This window comes from Bos javanicus, chromosome X (assembly GCF_032452875.1).
Source record: "Bos javanicus breed banteng chromosome X, ARS-OSU_banteng_1.0, whole genome shotgun sequence".
Taxonomy (NCBI): domain Eukaryota; kingdom Metazoa; phylum Chordata; class Mammalia; order Artiodactyla; family Bovidae; genus Bos; species Bos javanicus.
In genome coordinates this window covers 22,753,262-22,770,578 of record NC_083897.1, presented here as the reverse complement: position 1 = coordinate 22,770,578, position 17,317 = coordinate 22,753,262, and the positions used below count along the sequence as shown (strand labels likewise).

General features: G+C 41.3%; 1 protein-coding gene across 1 annotated transcript in view; it reads left to right on the top strand.

Annotated features, from left to right (window-relative positions):
- Positions 1-262: 262 nt before the first annotated feature.
- FGF13 (fibroblast growth factor 13) overlaps positions 263-17,317 on the top strand; it is a 569,367-nt gene continuing 552,312 nt past the window's right edge. Inside the window, exon 1 of the mRNA XM_061408501.1 lies at positions 263-569. The gene's annotated coding sequence lies outside the window, so the exon portion shown is untranslated. The remainder of the gene's footprint in view (positions 570-17,317) is intronic.

The following is a 17,317-nucleotide window of genomic DNA, read 5'->3' as shown; positions in this document are numbered from 1 at the left end:
GGTTTCTGCCAGGTTGGAGGGGAATGCCCACTCCCTCCGGAGATGCCTGAGACGGCGAGAAGGAGCCACAGCGCCCACAGTCGCCAGCTCTTGGCTCCACCTCCCAGGTTTGTTTCCTTCGCCTTGACAGAGCCTTGGTCCAGTAAGATGATCTGACCACAGCTGGTCTCCTACACTTAGAACAAGTTGGAAGCAAGAGAACTTGGGGAAGGAATTTGGTTTCACTAAAAATAGCTGCTGTATAGACCCTGTGACTTACCACTCCTCACAACAGTCTGCTATGCACCGCATGGGGTCCTCTAACCCCTGCCATCACTTTGGATGATTTGCCTGTTCTGCCCGGAGCCCTTGAACCCACGAGGGGCTTAGGGAGCTGGGAGTGCTTTGGCTCAGATGCAGACTCTTGGAAATCTCAGACCTGCATGGTGATGATACGATCAAGAAGCTTCCTCCCCCATGGGAGCGCGTGACCGTTGGCACTCATAACAACAGGTCCCTTTAAGAGTTTGGTCCATGGTGGGATCCAGCTTCTTCCTCACCACTGGGCCCATTGCATCTCCACTTCTAAGGTAAGTGAAACCAAAGTCTTTGGGGGAAAAGCCACTGGAATTGTGATACTCTTGGGTAACCTCGACCCAGTTTTCCTCCGCCTGGGCCAGGGAAGCAAATGTCAGGGCAGGACGTACCTTAGGAAAAAAAGTCTGAGTCCATGCTCCCAATCATGGTACTGTTTGGCAATTCTTTCCTTTCTTTGTCCCCTCCTGCCCCAAAGCCAAGATATTAGCCAGCAGGAAAGCAGCTCAAATGTTAGATTTAACCCTTTCTTGACTTCTCAACTTAGAGTTGCCTTTTTTTAAAGTTGCCTTGTGCTTTCTGCCCTGTTACTAACACTGAGAATTTGAACTTGGCCCAGGGCACTGGTTATCTCTGTTTGTCTTTTCTGCTGGTACAGTGACAGAGAGTGACACAGAGCTGCCTACAGCAGGGATTCCTGTGGCTCAGGCAGGCCCTGTGACAGAGGGAATCCACCCCAGGTGCACAAAAGACTTGCTTGGATTCCCTTTCCTCCCTGCAAAACCCCGGTCAGGACACATCTCTGATTTCCAGCTTGTTTATAGCTACAGGCCTTGGGGAAGGAGTTGGAATTGAGGGGAGCTGGAAAATTCTGAGGGTGAGGTTAGGAGACCTCTGAGAGAAAAAGAAGTTGCCTTGGCGGTTGGAAGGTTAAGCACTAACAATTTCTTGCTTAAGGTTAACTTTTGAGCATTTGCTATGCAAAGTACTATGCCAACATTCCAGCTTGCCAAACCAAGGTGTTTTTATGAAAACGAAGAGACACTTTAGTAACAGATATGCTTACTTTAAATGAAAACTACAATCTTAAAATATTACATGGCTGGCGGAGACGAATCTTTTGACTCAGAATCATCATTTGTGTACATTTTGTAGAAGAATGGATTACGGACGGACACTTGAACATTATATCCCTACCTTTTTTTTCCTTTTACCCATCTTTGGGGTAGATGAGTGTCTAAATATCATAAACTTGAAATCTTAAACCTAGGGAATGCCCTAGCAGTCCAGTGGTTAGGACTCTGTGCTCTTACTGCCAAGGGCCTAGGTTCAATCCTTGGTCAGGGAACTAGGATCCCACAAGTCACATGGCACGGCCAAAAAAAACCCCCTTAAACCTAGAGGAAACATCTTGGAAGTCATCTTGTCTGATCCTTAGAGGGGCATGAATTAGGTTGAGTGACCACCTAGTCTGTACCTAGATTGTTGCCTCAGCTTTCCCTGTGACCTCCACATGGATACATGGTGGATATTTCCATTTTGAAGCCACGGTTCTATTGACATCACATCTTACTAGTACTTTCTCCTTTCCAATAATACTTTAAGGTTTATTCATGTTGCTTCAAAGCCAGATGAAACTAGAATGTTTTGAAGTATTTTCCCCATGTTGAATTTGTGTAACCATATGGCATCATTAATGCCAGATGCTGGTCTTACCACCCAAATGTGTTGTCACATTTCATCGAAAGTCGTCAGGGGTTTTGCATTCAAATTGGGTATTCATTTTATTGAAACACTCTAGAGAAGGTGATTTGCTGGATGTTGCCTCTAAATAGCGCACTTGTCTAGTACTTTGAACAAATGACTCCTCTAAGAAAATCGCCATGAACAAACAACTTTTCAGGAATGCATTTGTCAGTAAAGCGATGCTTCTCATATTCTACTTTATGAACCAATGCCAGGTTGGCTGCCCAGGAATCACCTGGAAAGATTGTTTAAAAATATGGTTTCTGGGCTGCATCCTTGGAAATTCAGATTCAAAAGGTCTGGGAGTAGAGTCCCAGAACCTGGACTTTTTAGCAAGCCATCCTGATCATTCTGATACATGGCCAGATTTTGGAGGCTCTGTGAAAGTCAAGGTTGCCCTGCTTTTGTTTCTTTGTCCCACATCTCTTAATGGTTTTCTGTTGCCTTCAGGAAAAAGTTCATACTTCATTTGGCATTCCCCAGGCCCTCCATGTTCTAGCCCTAACCCACCTTTCCAATCTGATTCCTTGTTTTTCCTCTTCACATCCACTCCCAGTCAAATTGAATTGGCCACTCTTCATTTTACTTCCATGCCTGGGCACTTAACTAATGCCTTTGACTGCTGCATCCTTCCTTACATCTCTGCACACCCAAATCTGCCCTATTTCTCATGGTCTAGGCTTCACTGTATGTAAGAAGGACTCCGAGGGCATCTTTAAAATACCAAGTCCTAAATCTCACTTCTGGAGATTCTGATTCAGCAGGCCTGGAGTGCTCAGGAGCCTCAGAGGGTCTGATGCTGGCACGCTTTCAGAGACATTACATCTAGCTCAAATGTCATCTCTTTATAAAACCATTGCTCAAAGCTTTCATGCTTCTCCACTCCAAATCCTAAAGCATTTTGTTTATAGATCATAATTTAATACTTCACTCTTTACCTTTTATTTGAATCATTCCTGTACATCATAATTTCTCTCACTCAACAGACATTCACTGAGTGCCTAATATAAAGGTATATCTTAAAAAAAAAAAAAAAAGGTATATCTTTCCTCGAGAACCCACGCTCCTTGGGAGAAAGGATCTGTGTCCGTTTGTCCATGTGAACACCTTGAGCCTGAGTGTGCAGAGTCAGTGGACATCATTAAGTTTAAATCACTCTGCAGTAGATGAAGCAAGGCAAGAAACCATCCCAAGGATAAACCTTTATTTTCCCTCAGAAATGTGAGTGTAAGGCAGACCCTTTCTGTCTCTATGCCCAAAATCTGAGATGTATGCACCAGAAGGGGATCTGAGAAGACTTCTGGGGTTGGAAAATCTCAGAGCAAAATGATGACTGGGTTCCAGGAAGTCTCTTGGCTTAGGTAGCATGGAAAAGCACCTGGCATTTCTAAATACAGTAGTTCTGCCATAAGGGAGGGACGAGCAGAGGAGGGGCAGGAGACAGTGGGTGATGGAGATCTGCAGGGACTTCACTGGGGGTACACTTCCCTTCTGTCCTTCACCTGGTGTAACAACTGCAGCTCCTCTAGAATCATCCATTATTGAAATTCTGTGGCTCTTTAATTATTTGGAGTTTACCTAAACACATATTAATATGTAATTGTGTAAAAATAATATATAATTATGTAAAAATACATAACCCACATTACTAGCCTTGTAGGTATCCTTCTATATTTCTATTCTCATATAATTATATAAAACATGCATATGTACACATAAATACATTTTTGTTATAGATTATTTTACAAAAGTTATGTCATGTTACTTAAACATTCTTGCATCTTATTCTTCTTGCCATGTACTAGCTGTGTGACTTTAGGTTCTCTGGTCTTCAGTTTCCTCATCTGTAAAATGAAGATAATAATAGTACTTACCGCTTAGGGTTATTATGAGTATTCATGGAGTTAAAATACATAAAGCACTTAAAATAGAGCTATATAGGAGTGCTTATTATTAGCATTATTGCTATTATTCTCATTCAACAAAACATACAAGTCATCTGCAGTTGCTGGACTTCATTCTTTTCAATGGTTGCACAGAATTTTGTGATGGAGAACAATTTCTCTATCCATTTGACTTTTAGTGGACATTCACTTTGATTCCTTTTTTTTTTTTTGGTCACAAGAAAGCAACATTGCAACCTTCCTATATATAACCTTTTGCTTTGTTGTTCAGTCACTCAGTTGTGTCTGACTCTTTGCGATCCCATGGACTGCAGCACACCAGGCTTCCCTGTCCTTCACCATCTCCCAGAGCTTACTCAAACTCATGTCCATTGAGTCAGTGATGCCATCCAAACATCTCATCCTCTGTCATCCCCTTCTCCTCCTGCTTTCAATCTTTCCCAGCATCAGGGTCTTTTCTAATTAGTCGACTCTTCACATGAGGTGGCCAAAGTATTGAAGCTTCAGCTTTAGCATCAGTCCTTCCAATGAACATTTAGCACTGATTTCATTTAGGATTGACTGATTTGATCTCAAATCAGACCCTTAACCTGCACTTTTTTTTCTTACTCTGGGACAGATTCCCAGGAATGGAATAGCTAGGTTAAAAAGTGCATGTATATTGTTTTAAATTTCATTAAAGGTCACCATGTTGCTTTCTAAAAAGCATGTAACAAGTACACAATTACATCAGTAAAGTATGGGTGTACACCATTTCAGGCAATCCCATCAATTGTTGATCTTTCTGCTGTTTTTAAGTTTTAACAGTTGTATGAAAAAGATCATCTCATTGTTATTTTAACTTGAGTTTCTATGGCTACTCATGAGTCTGAGTATCTTTTGAAAAAATTGTTGGCCATTTGGATTCACTTCTTAGTGGCTCTTCATATCATTTGCTTATTTTTTGAATGGGTTGATTCTCCTTGTCAGCTTCTAAAAACTCCTCCTATGTTATTGCTATAAGCCCCTCATCTATTACCTGTGTGCAGCTTTGTGTCCAGTTTCTTGTTTTATTGATTTTACTTATTGGGCCTTGTGCCAAAATTTTGAAAATATATACATATATATATAGTTAAATTTCTTTTATAACTTCTGAGTTTTAAGGATTGGTTAAAAGAGTTTTCCCACTCCTAGCAAATTTGGAAAACTCAGCAGTGGCCACAGGACGGGAAAAGGTCAGTTTTCACTTCAATCCCAAAGAAAGGCAATGCCAAAGAATGCTCAAACTACCGCACAATTGCACTCATCTCACATGCTAGTAAAGTGATGCTTAAAATTCTCCAAGCCAGGCTTCAGCAATACATGAACTGTGAACTTCCAGTTGTTCAAGCTGGTTTTAGAAAAGGCAGAAGAACCAGAGATCAAATTGCCAACATCCGCTGGATCATCTCAAAAGCAAGAAAGTTCCAGAAAAACATCTATTTCTGCTTTACTGACTATGCCAAAGCCTTTGACTGTGTGGATCACAATAAACTGGGAAAATTCTGAATGAGATGGGAATACCAGACCACCTGACCTGCCTCTTGAAAAACCTATATGCAGGTCAGGAAGCAACAGTTAGAACTGGACATGGAACAACAGACTGGTTCCAAATAGGAAAAGGAGTATGTCAAGGCTGTATATGGTCACCCTGCTTATTTAACTTATATGCAGAGTACATCATGAGAAATGCTGGGCTGGAAGAAGCACAAGCTGGAATCAAGATTACCGGGAGAAAAAAAAAAAAAGATTGCCAGGAGAAATATCAATAACCTCAGATATGCAGATGACACCGCCCTTATGGCAGAAAGTGAAGAGGACTCAAGAGCCTCTTGATGAAAGTGAAAGAGGAAAGTGAAAAAGTTGGCTTAAAGCTCAACATTCAGAAAACAAAGATCATGGCATCTGGTCCCATCACTTCATGGGAAATTGATGGGGAAAGAGTGGAAACAGTGTCAGACTTTATTTTTGGGGGCTCCAAAATCACTGCAGATGGTGATTGCAGCCATGAAATTAAAAGACACTTATTCCTTGGAAGGAAAGTTATGACCAACCTAGATAGCATATTAAAAAGCAGAGATATTACTTCGCCAACAAAGGTCTGTCTAGTCAAGGCTATGGTTATTCCAGTGGTCATGTGTGGATGTGAAAGTTGGACTGTGAAGAAAGCTGAGTGCTGAAGAATTGATGCTTTTGAACTGTGGTGTTGGAGAAGACTCTTGAGAGTCCCTTGGACTGTAAGGAGATCCAACCAGTCCATCCTAAAGGAGATCAGTCCTGGGTGTTCTTTGGAAGGACTGATGCTAAAGCTGAAACTCCAATACTTTGGCCACCTCATGCGGAGAGTTGACTCATTGGAAAAGACCCTGATGCTGGGAGGGATTTGGGGCAGGAGGAGAAGGGGACGACAGAGGATGAGATGGCTGGATGGCATCACCGACTTGATGGACATGAGTTTGAGTGAACTCCGGGAGTTGGTGATGGACAGGGAGGCCTGGCGTGCTATGATTCATGGTGTTGCAAAGAGTGGGACATGACTGAGTGACTGAACTGAACTGAACTAAGAGAGTTTTCCTACTCCTAGGTTGCACATATAGTTTCCTAGATTTTCTTGCAAGACTTTTACTGTTTTTATATTTAAATATGTCCTTACCTGGAAACTATTAATTTTTGGTATAAAATATAAGTCCAGTTTTTTTTCCAAATATTTAGTTTTATTTATTTGGCTGTGCCAGGTCTTAGTTGCAGCATGCAGAATCTTTTTTTTTTTTTTAATTGTGGCATGTGAGATCTAGTTCCCCAACCAGGAATCGAACACAGGTCCCCTGCATTGGGAGCATGGAGTCATAGCCACCGGACCACCAGGGAAGTCCCGAAGTCTAATGGTTTATTCTTCCAAATTAATAACTAGTTCCATCTCTATTGTTCACTAACAATCCATCTTTTTTCCACTAAAATGAAATACTTTTGCCATGTATTAAATGATTATGTACGGGACTTAATTCTTTATTCTCTACTTGATTCCTCTGTTCTAATTGCCTATTATTCCCATGCCACTACCATGTTTTGACTTCATTATGTTGACATTAAGGTATATCTGATATCTGGTTAAAATATTTTTCTCTAATTATTCTTATTTTTCATGGCTATTCTAAGGTTTATATTTTTCCATACAAATATTAAGGTTATGTATACACATCTTCCTCAACTTATGATGGGGTTGCTAAGTTGCTTCAGTCATGCCCGACTGTGCAAGCCTATGGACTGCAACCTGCCAGGCTCTTCTGTCCATGGGATTCTCCAGGCAAGAGTACTGGAATGGGTTGCCATTTCCTACCAGCGGATCTTCCCGACCCAAGGATTGAACTTATGTCTTCTACATCTACCTGCATTTGCAGTTGGGTTATTTACCACTAGCACCACCTGGGAAACTCTATGATGGGATTCAGTTCAATTCAGTTGCTCAGTCGTGTCAGACTCTTTGTGAACCCATGGACTGTAGCACTCCAGGCTTCTCTGTCCATCACCAACTCCCGGAACTTGCTCAAACTCATGTCCGTTGAGTCAGTGATGCCATCCAACCATCTCATGCTCTGTCGTCCCCTTCTCTTCCTGCCTTCAATCTTTCCCAGCATCAGGGTCTTTTCCAATGAGTCAGTTCTTCACATCAGGTGGCCAAAGTTTTGTAGCTTCAGCTTCAGCATCAGTCCTTCCAGTGAATATTCAGGACTGATCTCCTTTAGGATGGACTGGTTTGATCTCCTTGCAGTCTGAGAGACTCTCAACAGTCTTCTCTAAAACCACAGTTCAAAAGCATCAGTTCTTCGGTGCTCAGCTTTCTTTACGGTCCCACTCTCACACCCGTACATGACTACTGGAAAAACCATAGCTTTGACTAGATGGACCTTTGTCAGCAAAATTCCCTTGTGGCTCAGCTAGTAAAGAATCCACCTGCAATGCAGGAGACCTGGGTTCAATCCCTGGGTTGGGAAGATCCCCTGAGAAGGAAAAGGCTACCCACTCCAATGTTCTGGCCTGTAGAATTCCATGGACTGTATAGTCCATGGAGTCACAAAGAGTCAGACGCGACTGAGTGACTTTCAAAAAAAAGAAGGAACCTGGAACATTGATTCAACAAAAAGAGAGAGGCGACCCTCCTCTCTTGATTGTCCATGGGCGAGGAGCTGCATTATGGGGTTATATCCTGATAAATCCATTCTAAGTTGAAAATATCCTGTTAAAAATGCATTTAATACACCTAACCCTTCATAGTATCATAACCCAGTCTACTTTAAACATGTTCAGAATACTTACATTAGCTTATAGTTGGACAAAATCCTCTAACACAAAACCTATTTTATAATAAATTGTGGAATATCTCAGGGCTTCCCAGGTGGCTCAATGGTAAATAATCTGCCTGCCAATACAGGAGCTGCAAGAGACAGGGATTTGATCCCCGGGTCCAGAAGATCCCCTGGAGTAGGAAATGGCAACCCACTCCAGTATCCTTGCTTGGGAAATAGAGGAACCTGGTGGGCTACAGTCCAGGGGGCTGCAAAGAGTATACTGGGTGACTGAGCACATACACAAGTTTGATATCTCATGTAATTTATTGAATACTGTAGGGAAAGTGAACAACAGAGTGGTTGTATGAGTACAGAATGGCTGTAAACATGGATTATTCATGCTTGTGGTCATCTGACTGACTGGGAGCTGCAGTGGGGGCTGGTGCCCAGCATCACTAGAGAGTATGGGACCACATAGTTCTAGCCCGTGAAAAGATCAAAATTTGAATTACAATTTCCAGTGAATATATATTACTTTTGCACCATTGTATGATCAATAACTCATAAGTCGAAGCATCATAAATGGGGGACCATCTGCAAAAATAAATTCCCTCTCTTTTACTTGAAAAATCATGTTGGAAATCTAAACTGGAATTTTAAAATGAACATTGGTTTTGTGAAAATTGACATTTTATGATATAAAATCTTATAATTCTTTAATTCATTCCCTTTTTCAAGATTTTGTTTTATGTCCTTCAGTCAGCTATTGTAATTTTCTTCCTACTGGCCTGATGTTTTTCTTGTTATATAGGTTTTTTTCATTACTACAAATATAATTTTTCTCATTTTCATATCTTTGTGTTGATTACTTGAATAGAGAAATGCTATCTGTTTTGTATAGTAACCTTGTATTCTTTACCATACCAAATTCTCTAAATAAGTCTCACAGATTTTATTAGAGTGTTCTGTTTGGGTAGCTGTACAAATATACCCCTAGCAGACAAAGAAATAGATGTCTTTTCTGATATTTGTTAGTTCTTTCCCTCTTTTTTTGGTCTTTTTTATAAGCTAGAATCCCCAAGGCAATGTTGAATAGTAATGAGGATAAGAAGCATTCTTGTCGACTTCTGAATTTTATTTGAAGAGGTCAGTGTTTTGCCATTTGAGATAATATTTGGCATCCATTTTTGGTAAACAATCTGTATTATTTTAAGAAATTTCCTTCTAATCCTGTTTCACTTAGAAATGTATTAAGAGTGCAGCTGAGTTTTATCAGTTGACTTTGAAGCCTTTCTTGATACCATTATTAAACCAGTTTTCTTTTTTAATTTACTAATGTAATGAATTGTGTTGATAGATTTGTTGATACTGAACCTCCTTTGCATTTCCAAATGTAATACTGTATATCAGTAATTTCTGTGAAACAAACCAGCCAAAATCTCAGTGGCTTCAAAAACAACAATCATTTCTTCCTGTTCATGGTTTCTTCAGGCTAGTTGGGGTCTGATTAGTCTAGTCTGGGCTCAACCAAGTGGCTCTGCTTGTCGCTTGCAGGTCTGTTGGTCTAATGGGGCTGCTTTGCTTCAGGGAGTGGTGGCTGGAGCAGCTTTGCCCCAGGTGACTCTTATCCTCCTCCTGGGGAAAGCAGGCAGCCCAGGCTATTTCAAAGTGACTGCAGATGCACAAGAAGGGAGACAGAAGTGCATAAGGCCTCTTGAAGTGTAGGCTGGGGACTGGTACCCTTGGACCTCATTTTATTCCCTCAAAACCATTTGGCTTCCCTGGTGGCTCAGTGGTAAAGAATCCACCTGCTAATGCAGGAAAGGCAGGATTGATCCCTGGGTTGGGAAGATCCCCTGGAGAAGGAAATGGCAACTCACTCCAGTGTTCTTGCCTGGGAAATACCATGGATAGAGGAGCCTGGTGGGCTACAGTCCATGGGGTTGCAAAGAGTCAAACATGACTGAGTGACTGAACAACAACAAAGTTAAGGTGCAGGGAAATATATACCATGTTGATGGCAGAAACTCCAAAATCAAATGAAAAATTCTTGGACACAAGGAGGGGGCGAAGAATTATGGCCCTCGCTAGCCATAACTTTACTGAAAGATTGTTGGATTATATTTGCAAGTGTTGTATTCAAAATGTCAGCATCTACATTTTAAAAGTGTTTATGGATTTCTTCTTGGTAGCCTCCTTTGTAGATTTGGTTATTTAATTAAATTGGCTTCCTAGAAAAGAATTAAGGGGGTTCCCATTAACCTACCCTGTAGATGGTCCCAGCAGCTTTCTCCACTGAAGAAACCAGTGGCTACAGGAGTGCAAGGCACAAACCTAGACCACCCTCCCCCCACAGCTGACCCATGCCACTGTGTGTGCTCTCAGGGCTAGACCCTCCAGCTGTGCTCTTGCACACTGCTGGCCTGAAACCCATCACCAGCCTTCACTGCCATGTGTGCATCTGTGTTGACATCCTACAGCCATGGAAGTGTATGCTGATAGCCAAGGCCCCTGCAGCTGCTTGTGGGCCTGGATCTGGCCCTTTCTCCTATCACTAACCTGTACCACTAAGCTCACCTGCAGCTAGGCCCAGCATTTATGCACCTGTACACCTCCAATTTGGTTTCCACTGCTGTGCATCAAAAATAATAAAATACTTAGTAATAAATTTAACCAAAAATCTATTTACAAAGCTAAAAGACATTGATGAAAGAAACTCAAAATGATAAAAATAAATAGAATGATACTCTACATTCATGAATCAGAGGAGTTAATATTACTAAAATGTCCCTATTACACAAAGCCATTCATTGCACCCTCTATCAAAATTCCAATAGCACTTATAAAAGAAATGTAAAAAAATCCTGAAATTCATATGGCACCACAAAAGACCATGAATATCAGAGAAATCTTGAGCTAGAAAAGAGCTGGAGTCCTCACTCTTATTGATTTCAAACTATATTACAAAACTATAATGATCAAAACAGTATGGCATTGGCATGATCAAGGAAACAGACTTGAGAGGCCACTAAGGAAACTAGAATATTCAGTGGAGAATGGATAGTCTCTTCAATAAACAGTATTGGGAAAACTAGATACCCATATGCAAAAGAATGAAATTGGACCTCTATCTTACACCACTTACAAAATGTTAACTCACAATGGTTTAAGAACTTAATTGTAAGACCTGAAACTGTAAAATTCAAGAAATCTCCTAGACCTTGGTTGCTGCTACTGCTGCTATTAAGTCACTTCAGTCGTGTCTGACTCTGTGTGATCCCGTAGACGGCAGCCCACCAGGCTCTGCTGTCCCTGGGAGTCTCCAGGCAAGAACACTGGAGTGGGTTTCCATTTCCTTCTCCAATGCACGAAAATGAAAAGTGAAAGTGAAGTTGCTCAGTCCTGTCCGACTCTTCGCGACCCCATGGACTGCAGCCTACCAGGCTCCTCCATCCATAGGATTTTCCAGGCAAGAGTACTGGAGTGGGGTGCCATTGCCTTCTCCGAGACCTTGGTTATGGCAATGATTTTCTGGGTATGGCACCAAAAGCATAGGCAACACATGCAAAAATTAACCAGTAGAATCATATTAAACCAAAAAGCTTCTGCATAGCAAAAGAAATAATCAACAAAATGAAAAGACAACCTATGGAATGGGAGGAAGTATTTCCAAATCATGTATCTGATAAGGATTAATATACAAAATCTATAAAGAACTCATACAACTCAATAGTGAAAACACCCAAACAATCCAATTGAAAAATAAGCAAAACACCTGAATGGACATTTTTTTCACAGAAGACATACAAGTGGGCAACAGGTATAGGAGGAGGTGCGTGAAGTCACTAAACATCAGGGAAATCCAAATCAAAACCAAAATGAGATGTCACCTCACATCTGTGTGATTGACTACCATCAAATAAACAATAGATAACTAATGCTGGTAAGGATATAGAGAAAAGGGAACTCTGGTGCATTGTTATAGGAATATAAATTGGTACAGCCACTATAGAAAACAGTATGGAAGTTCCTCAAAACAATTAAAAAGAAACTGCCATATGATCTAGCAATTTGACTTCTGGGTCTATATCTGAAGGAGATGAAATTACTATCTTGAAGCGATATCTGCATTTCCATGTTCATTCCAGTATTATTCACAATAGGAAGGACATGGAAATAACTCACGTGTTCACTAATGGATGAATGGATAAAGAAGATGTGGTATATATATATACACACACACAATGGAATATAATTTGGCCATAAAAAGAAGGAAACCCTGCCATTTGTGACAAGATGGAAGAACCTTGATGGCATTATGCTAAGTGAAATAAGTCAGGTAGAGAAAGATATGGCATCTGGTCCCATTACTTCATGGCAAATATATGGGGATAAAGTGGAAACGGTGGCAGAATTTATTTTCTTGGGCTCCAAAATCACTGTGGATGGTGACTGTGGCCAGGAAATTAAAAAACAATTGCTCCAGCCTTGTGGACTCTGTGGGAGAGGGAGAGGGTGGGATGATTTGGGAGAATTACATTGAAACATGTATAATATCATATATGAAACGAGTCACCAGTCCAGGTTCGATGCACAATACTGGATGCTTGGGGCTGGTGCACTGGGATGACCCAGAGGGATGGTATGGGGAGGGAGGAGGGTTCAGGATGGGGAACACATGTATACCTGTGGCGGATTCATTTTGATATATGGCAAAACCAATACAATATTGTAAAGTTAAAAAATAAAATTAAATTAAATTAAAAAAAAAGAACAATTGCTCTTTGGAAGAAAAGCTATGACAAACTTAGAGTATTAAAAAGCAGAGACATCATTTCACCGACAAAAGTCTGTATAGTTAAAGCTCTGGTTTTTCCAGTAGTCATGTACAGATATGAGAGTTGGACCTTAAAGAAGGCTGAGCACTGAAGAACTGATACTTTTGAATTGTGGTGCTTGGAAGATTCTTGAGAGTCCCTTGAGCAAAGAGATCAAACAAGTCAATACTAAAAGAAATCAACCCTGAATATTCATTGGAAGGACTGATGAGGAAGCTGAAGCTCCAATATTTTGGCCACCTGATGGGAAGAGCTAACTCATTGGAAGAGAGTTAGCTCTTCCCATCAGGTGGCCAAAATTGGAAGAGACTCTGATGCTGGGAAAGATTGAGGGCAAGAGAAGGGGGAAACCGAGCATGAGATGGTTGGATGGCATCACTGATTCAATGGACATGAGTTTGAGCAAACTCCAGGAGATAGTGTAGGACAGGGAAGTCTGGTGTGCTGCAGTCCATGGGGTTGCAAAGAGTAAGACACAACTTAGCAACTGTACAACAACAAACAACAATAGAGAAAGACAAACACTATGTGATCTCTCACTCTCTCACACACACATATGCACACACAGAGAACTTACACAATGTTATTTGTCAATTATATCTCAATAAACCTGAGGGAAAAAGAATTGAAGAGCTTTCCTTCTATTTTATGGCCTGGAATAATTCCAATCATATTAACATTACTTGCTTAAAAAAAAAAAAAAGTTGAATTGAAACAAATGAACCACTCTTTTATGATGAATTTTTCAGTGGTAGATATTTGTTCACTTTTTCCATCTCCTTTTTGATAATTAACTTATTCAACACTTCTTGTTCAGTTAATTTTGGCTCCTGAAGAATCATGCTTTTTTCCTAAATTTTCAAATTTGCTGCTATAGAGTTTAATGTAGTGTCATTTATAATTATTTAAATCTTTTATGTATACTTTTCCAATTCCAATGTTGTCAATATTTATTCTCCCTTTTTCCTTAATGAGGCTTACAAGAAGGTTACCTGTTTTGCATGTCTTTTCAAAGAACAAGTTTTGGTTATCTCATTAATTCCACTTTTTTTTTTTTTTTGCTGCTAAAAAGACTTTTCCTAGTTTTTGCATATTTGTTTAATTTCTGGTTCTTTCCCACATATCTTGAGATGAATACTAAGTTCCTTTATGTTTGCATCTTTGTTTGTTAATACTGAGATTGAAGAAGATAATTATTTTTCTGAATAAGGTATTTACTGTGCCAAGTAGATTTTAGAATAAAGTGTTCTTTTAAATTGCTTTCTAGATAGTTTGTAATTTCACTTTTTATCCAGTGGTGTTCTAGGAGTGTATTTCTTAATTTCCCAAACAGTTATTCTTTGCATCTTTTACATTATGTAAATTTTATAGCTGTTATGCTCAGAAAAATCTATTGTATTTTAAAAATATTACTGCCTTTCCTCTGTGTCTTCCCTCTTCTTCTAGAAGACTATTCATCAAGATCTACAACTCTCATATTTTCCTTCATGATTCCATGTCTTGGTATTTTTGACTTCGTGCTCTGTGATTCTTCTTTCACTTTCTCTTACAGGTGACTATTGGGTCTCAGCAGTGATCATCCTCTCCTTCAATTCATCCCTGAACTGTAGTTGGGGAATTGCATTTTGTAGTTCCAGAAAGTCTCTTTTTAGTTACACTTGAATCTCTGTATGAGTTCTTCTTTTGTTGTTATAGCTGTTGTGGTTGTTCAAGTTGGCATCTGTCTATCTCCCAATCGGTTAATTTCTTTAGACATGCATTGCTTCATCAACCTGCCACTGGGTGCAGGTTGGGTATAAAGGATTTATTTGTTCACTCATAGCAGTCAGCTCATGGTGGAAGGGGGTCTCTGAGAGTCCCACAGAGGCTAGGAGGTCCTTAAGTGGTGAGAAACTAAGTACCTGAAGAAAGCTGCCCTCTTCCCAGGTCTCCTTGCAGAGTCCCCCTCTGCTCCTTCATTCCTTTTTGGTCTCTAGGAGGCCTAGGTGTGAAAGTGAAAGTCGCTCAGTCCTGTCTGACTCTTTGCAACCTCATGGACTATACAGTCCATGGAATTCTCCAGGCCAGAATACTGGAGTGGGTAGCCTTTCCCTTTTCCAGGGGATCTTCCCAACCGAGGGATCGAACCCAGGTCTCCCGCATTGCAGGCGGATTCTTTACCATCTGAGCCACCAGGGAAGCCCAAGAATACTGAAGTGGGTAACCTATCCCTTCTCCATTAGATCTTCCCAACCCAGGAATCAAACCAGGGTCTCCTGCATTACAGTAGGATTCTTTACCAGCTGAGCTACTAGGGAAGCCCTAGGAGGCCTAGGAGACCAGGAATATAGGTCTGATACTGTTTCCTGATCTCCTTGCACCAGGCTTTCCTGGGGCTGCATCCAGCTTTGCTTAGCAATCAAAGGATTTTGCTGAGACTCCCACAATGCCTAGGGCTTTGCTCATATTTGGTAGCTTTTTGGTTAAGGAGAGCCAGGCAGCCTGGAGTTAAGGATGGAAACAACTCATGCTTAGGTCGCTATCTTCTCAGGATCTTCTGTGGTTTCTAAAGAAAAAGAAGAAAGCCTTTTATATGATTGGACCTTAGTTACACTGAGTCCCAGAGAGTTGCTCTTTAATAACACAGGGCTGACAATGAGGCTCGGAGTGGAACCTATATCAGTTTGGGGGCAATCGTGAAAATAGAACTGAAATGTCACAGTAAGAAGGGATCTATCTATCTATTTATGTATACATATTTATAAAAAGTGGGAGTAGCTAGGAGAGTGAAGGTCCAGAAGGTTCATGCCAGAGGATCAAATGTCTCTAGTAACTGCAGCTTGCCTGCAATACAGGAGACCCTGGTTGGATTCCTGGGTTGGGAAGATCCGCTGGAGAAGGGATAGGCTACCCACTCCAGTTTTCTTGGGCTTCTGTGGTGGCTCAGCTGGTAAAGAATCTGCCCTCAATGCGGGAGACCTGAGTTCGATCCCCGGGTTGGAAAGATCCCCTGGAGAAGGGAAAGGCTACCCACTCCAGTATTCTGGCCTGGATCCATGGAGTTGCAAAGAGTCAGACACGACTAAGCGACTTTCACTTTCACAAAGTATTGGAGGGGGTGAGGAAGCCAGAACTCACTGGAATTCTGAGAAGTTACCAGGTCTCAATGCAAAAGGTGACCTGGAAGTGGAAGCTCAGAGAGAAAGATGTGTGAAGTCACACTGAATGTCACAGCGTCCCGAGAATGGTGACTTTGCTTCATTCCCACCTTCTAAGTCTGTTTCTCTCAGTGGCAAACTCTACCCTGGAACCACACAGTGAAGGGGCTTCTGGGTAACCTAGTTACTGGCCTTGGTCAGGAGTGACAGTGGTCGCTGAGCTGACAACAGACAGTTGAGCTCAGTATTCCAGCAGGAAGAGCAAAGAGGAGCAGGGTAGGACTGTGGCTGTAGAGAAGTGGCCTCTGCAGACTCCTTGCCTTTGGCCCCAGTGCCGTAGCCCTCTTGACTGCATGCTTTGATCTGTCTCTCAGAGACGTCCTCTCTATTAACACCAAAGCCACAGCATCACACACTTACTGGTCGTGAATTCTTCCAGAATCCTGTGGCCCATGCTAACCGGGGCAAGGCTGGTATGTGAGCCTTTCAACTATATCAGCATCTGTCAGTGCAAAGTGCCCAGGCTTTTGCAACAGAAAGACCTGTGTTCAAATCCCTCTACTGCTATCTACTACCTGGGCAGGTAAATTACTCTTTCTCAGCCCTTTTCATTATCTCTAAATGAAGGGTAACAATCTCTAACTTTTAAGACAGTTACAAGTATGAAATGACAACTTATGTAAAGCACCATCTATTAATTACCGCTCCTCATTTGGTCACTGCCTTGACAATGCTTCTAGTGCTTGCCTACAGAGAAGAAAAATGATGCTGTTACTTCTTTCCTTCTGTAGTAAGTGGGGACCACAAAGGGGCTCCTCTTTTGCTGGCTGAGTGGCAGGGAGGCAGATCTCCTTTCGTTGATCTGAGAGGCTCTCTCGAGAAGAAGACACAGTAAATCTTGACATTTTAGTCTGGGTAAGGTACACAGAAGGTAGGCTTTATGTAATAGAGTGGAATGAATACGGAGAAGAAAGTAATAGGGAGCAGTCAGGCTAGACCCTGGGAGTAGGAGAGGAGGGTGAGAACATGGAAAGGAAAATAGCACTGGAGGCTGCATTGGCAGAAGTAGAATGCAGTAGAATAAAGTATTTCAG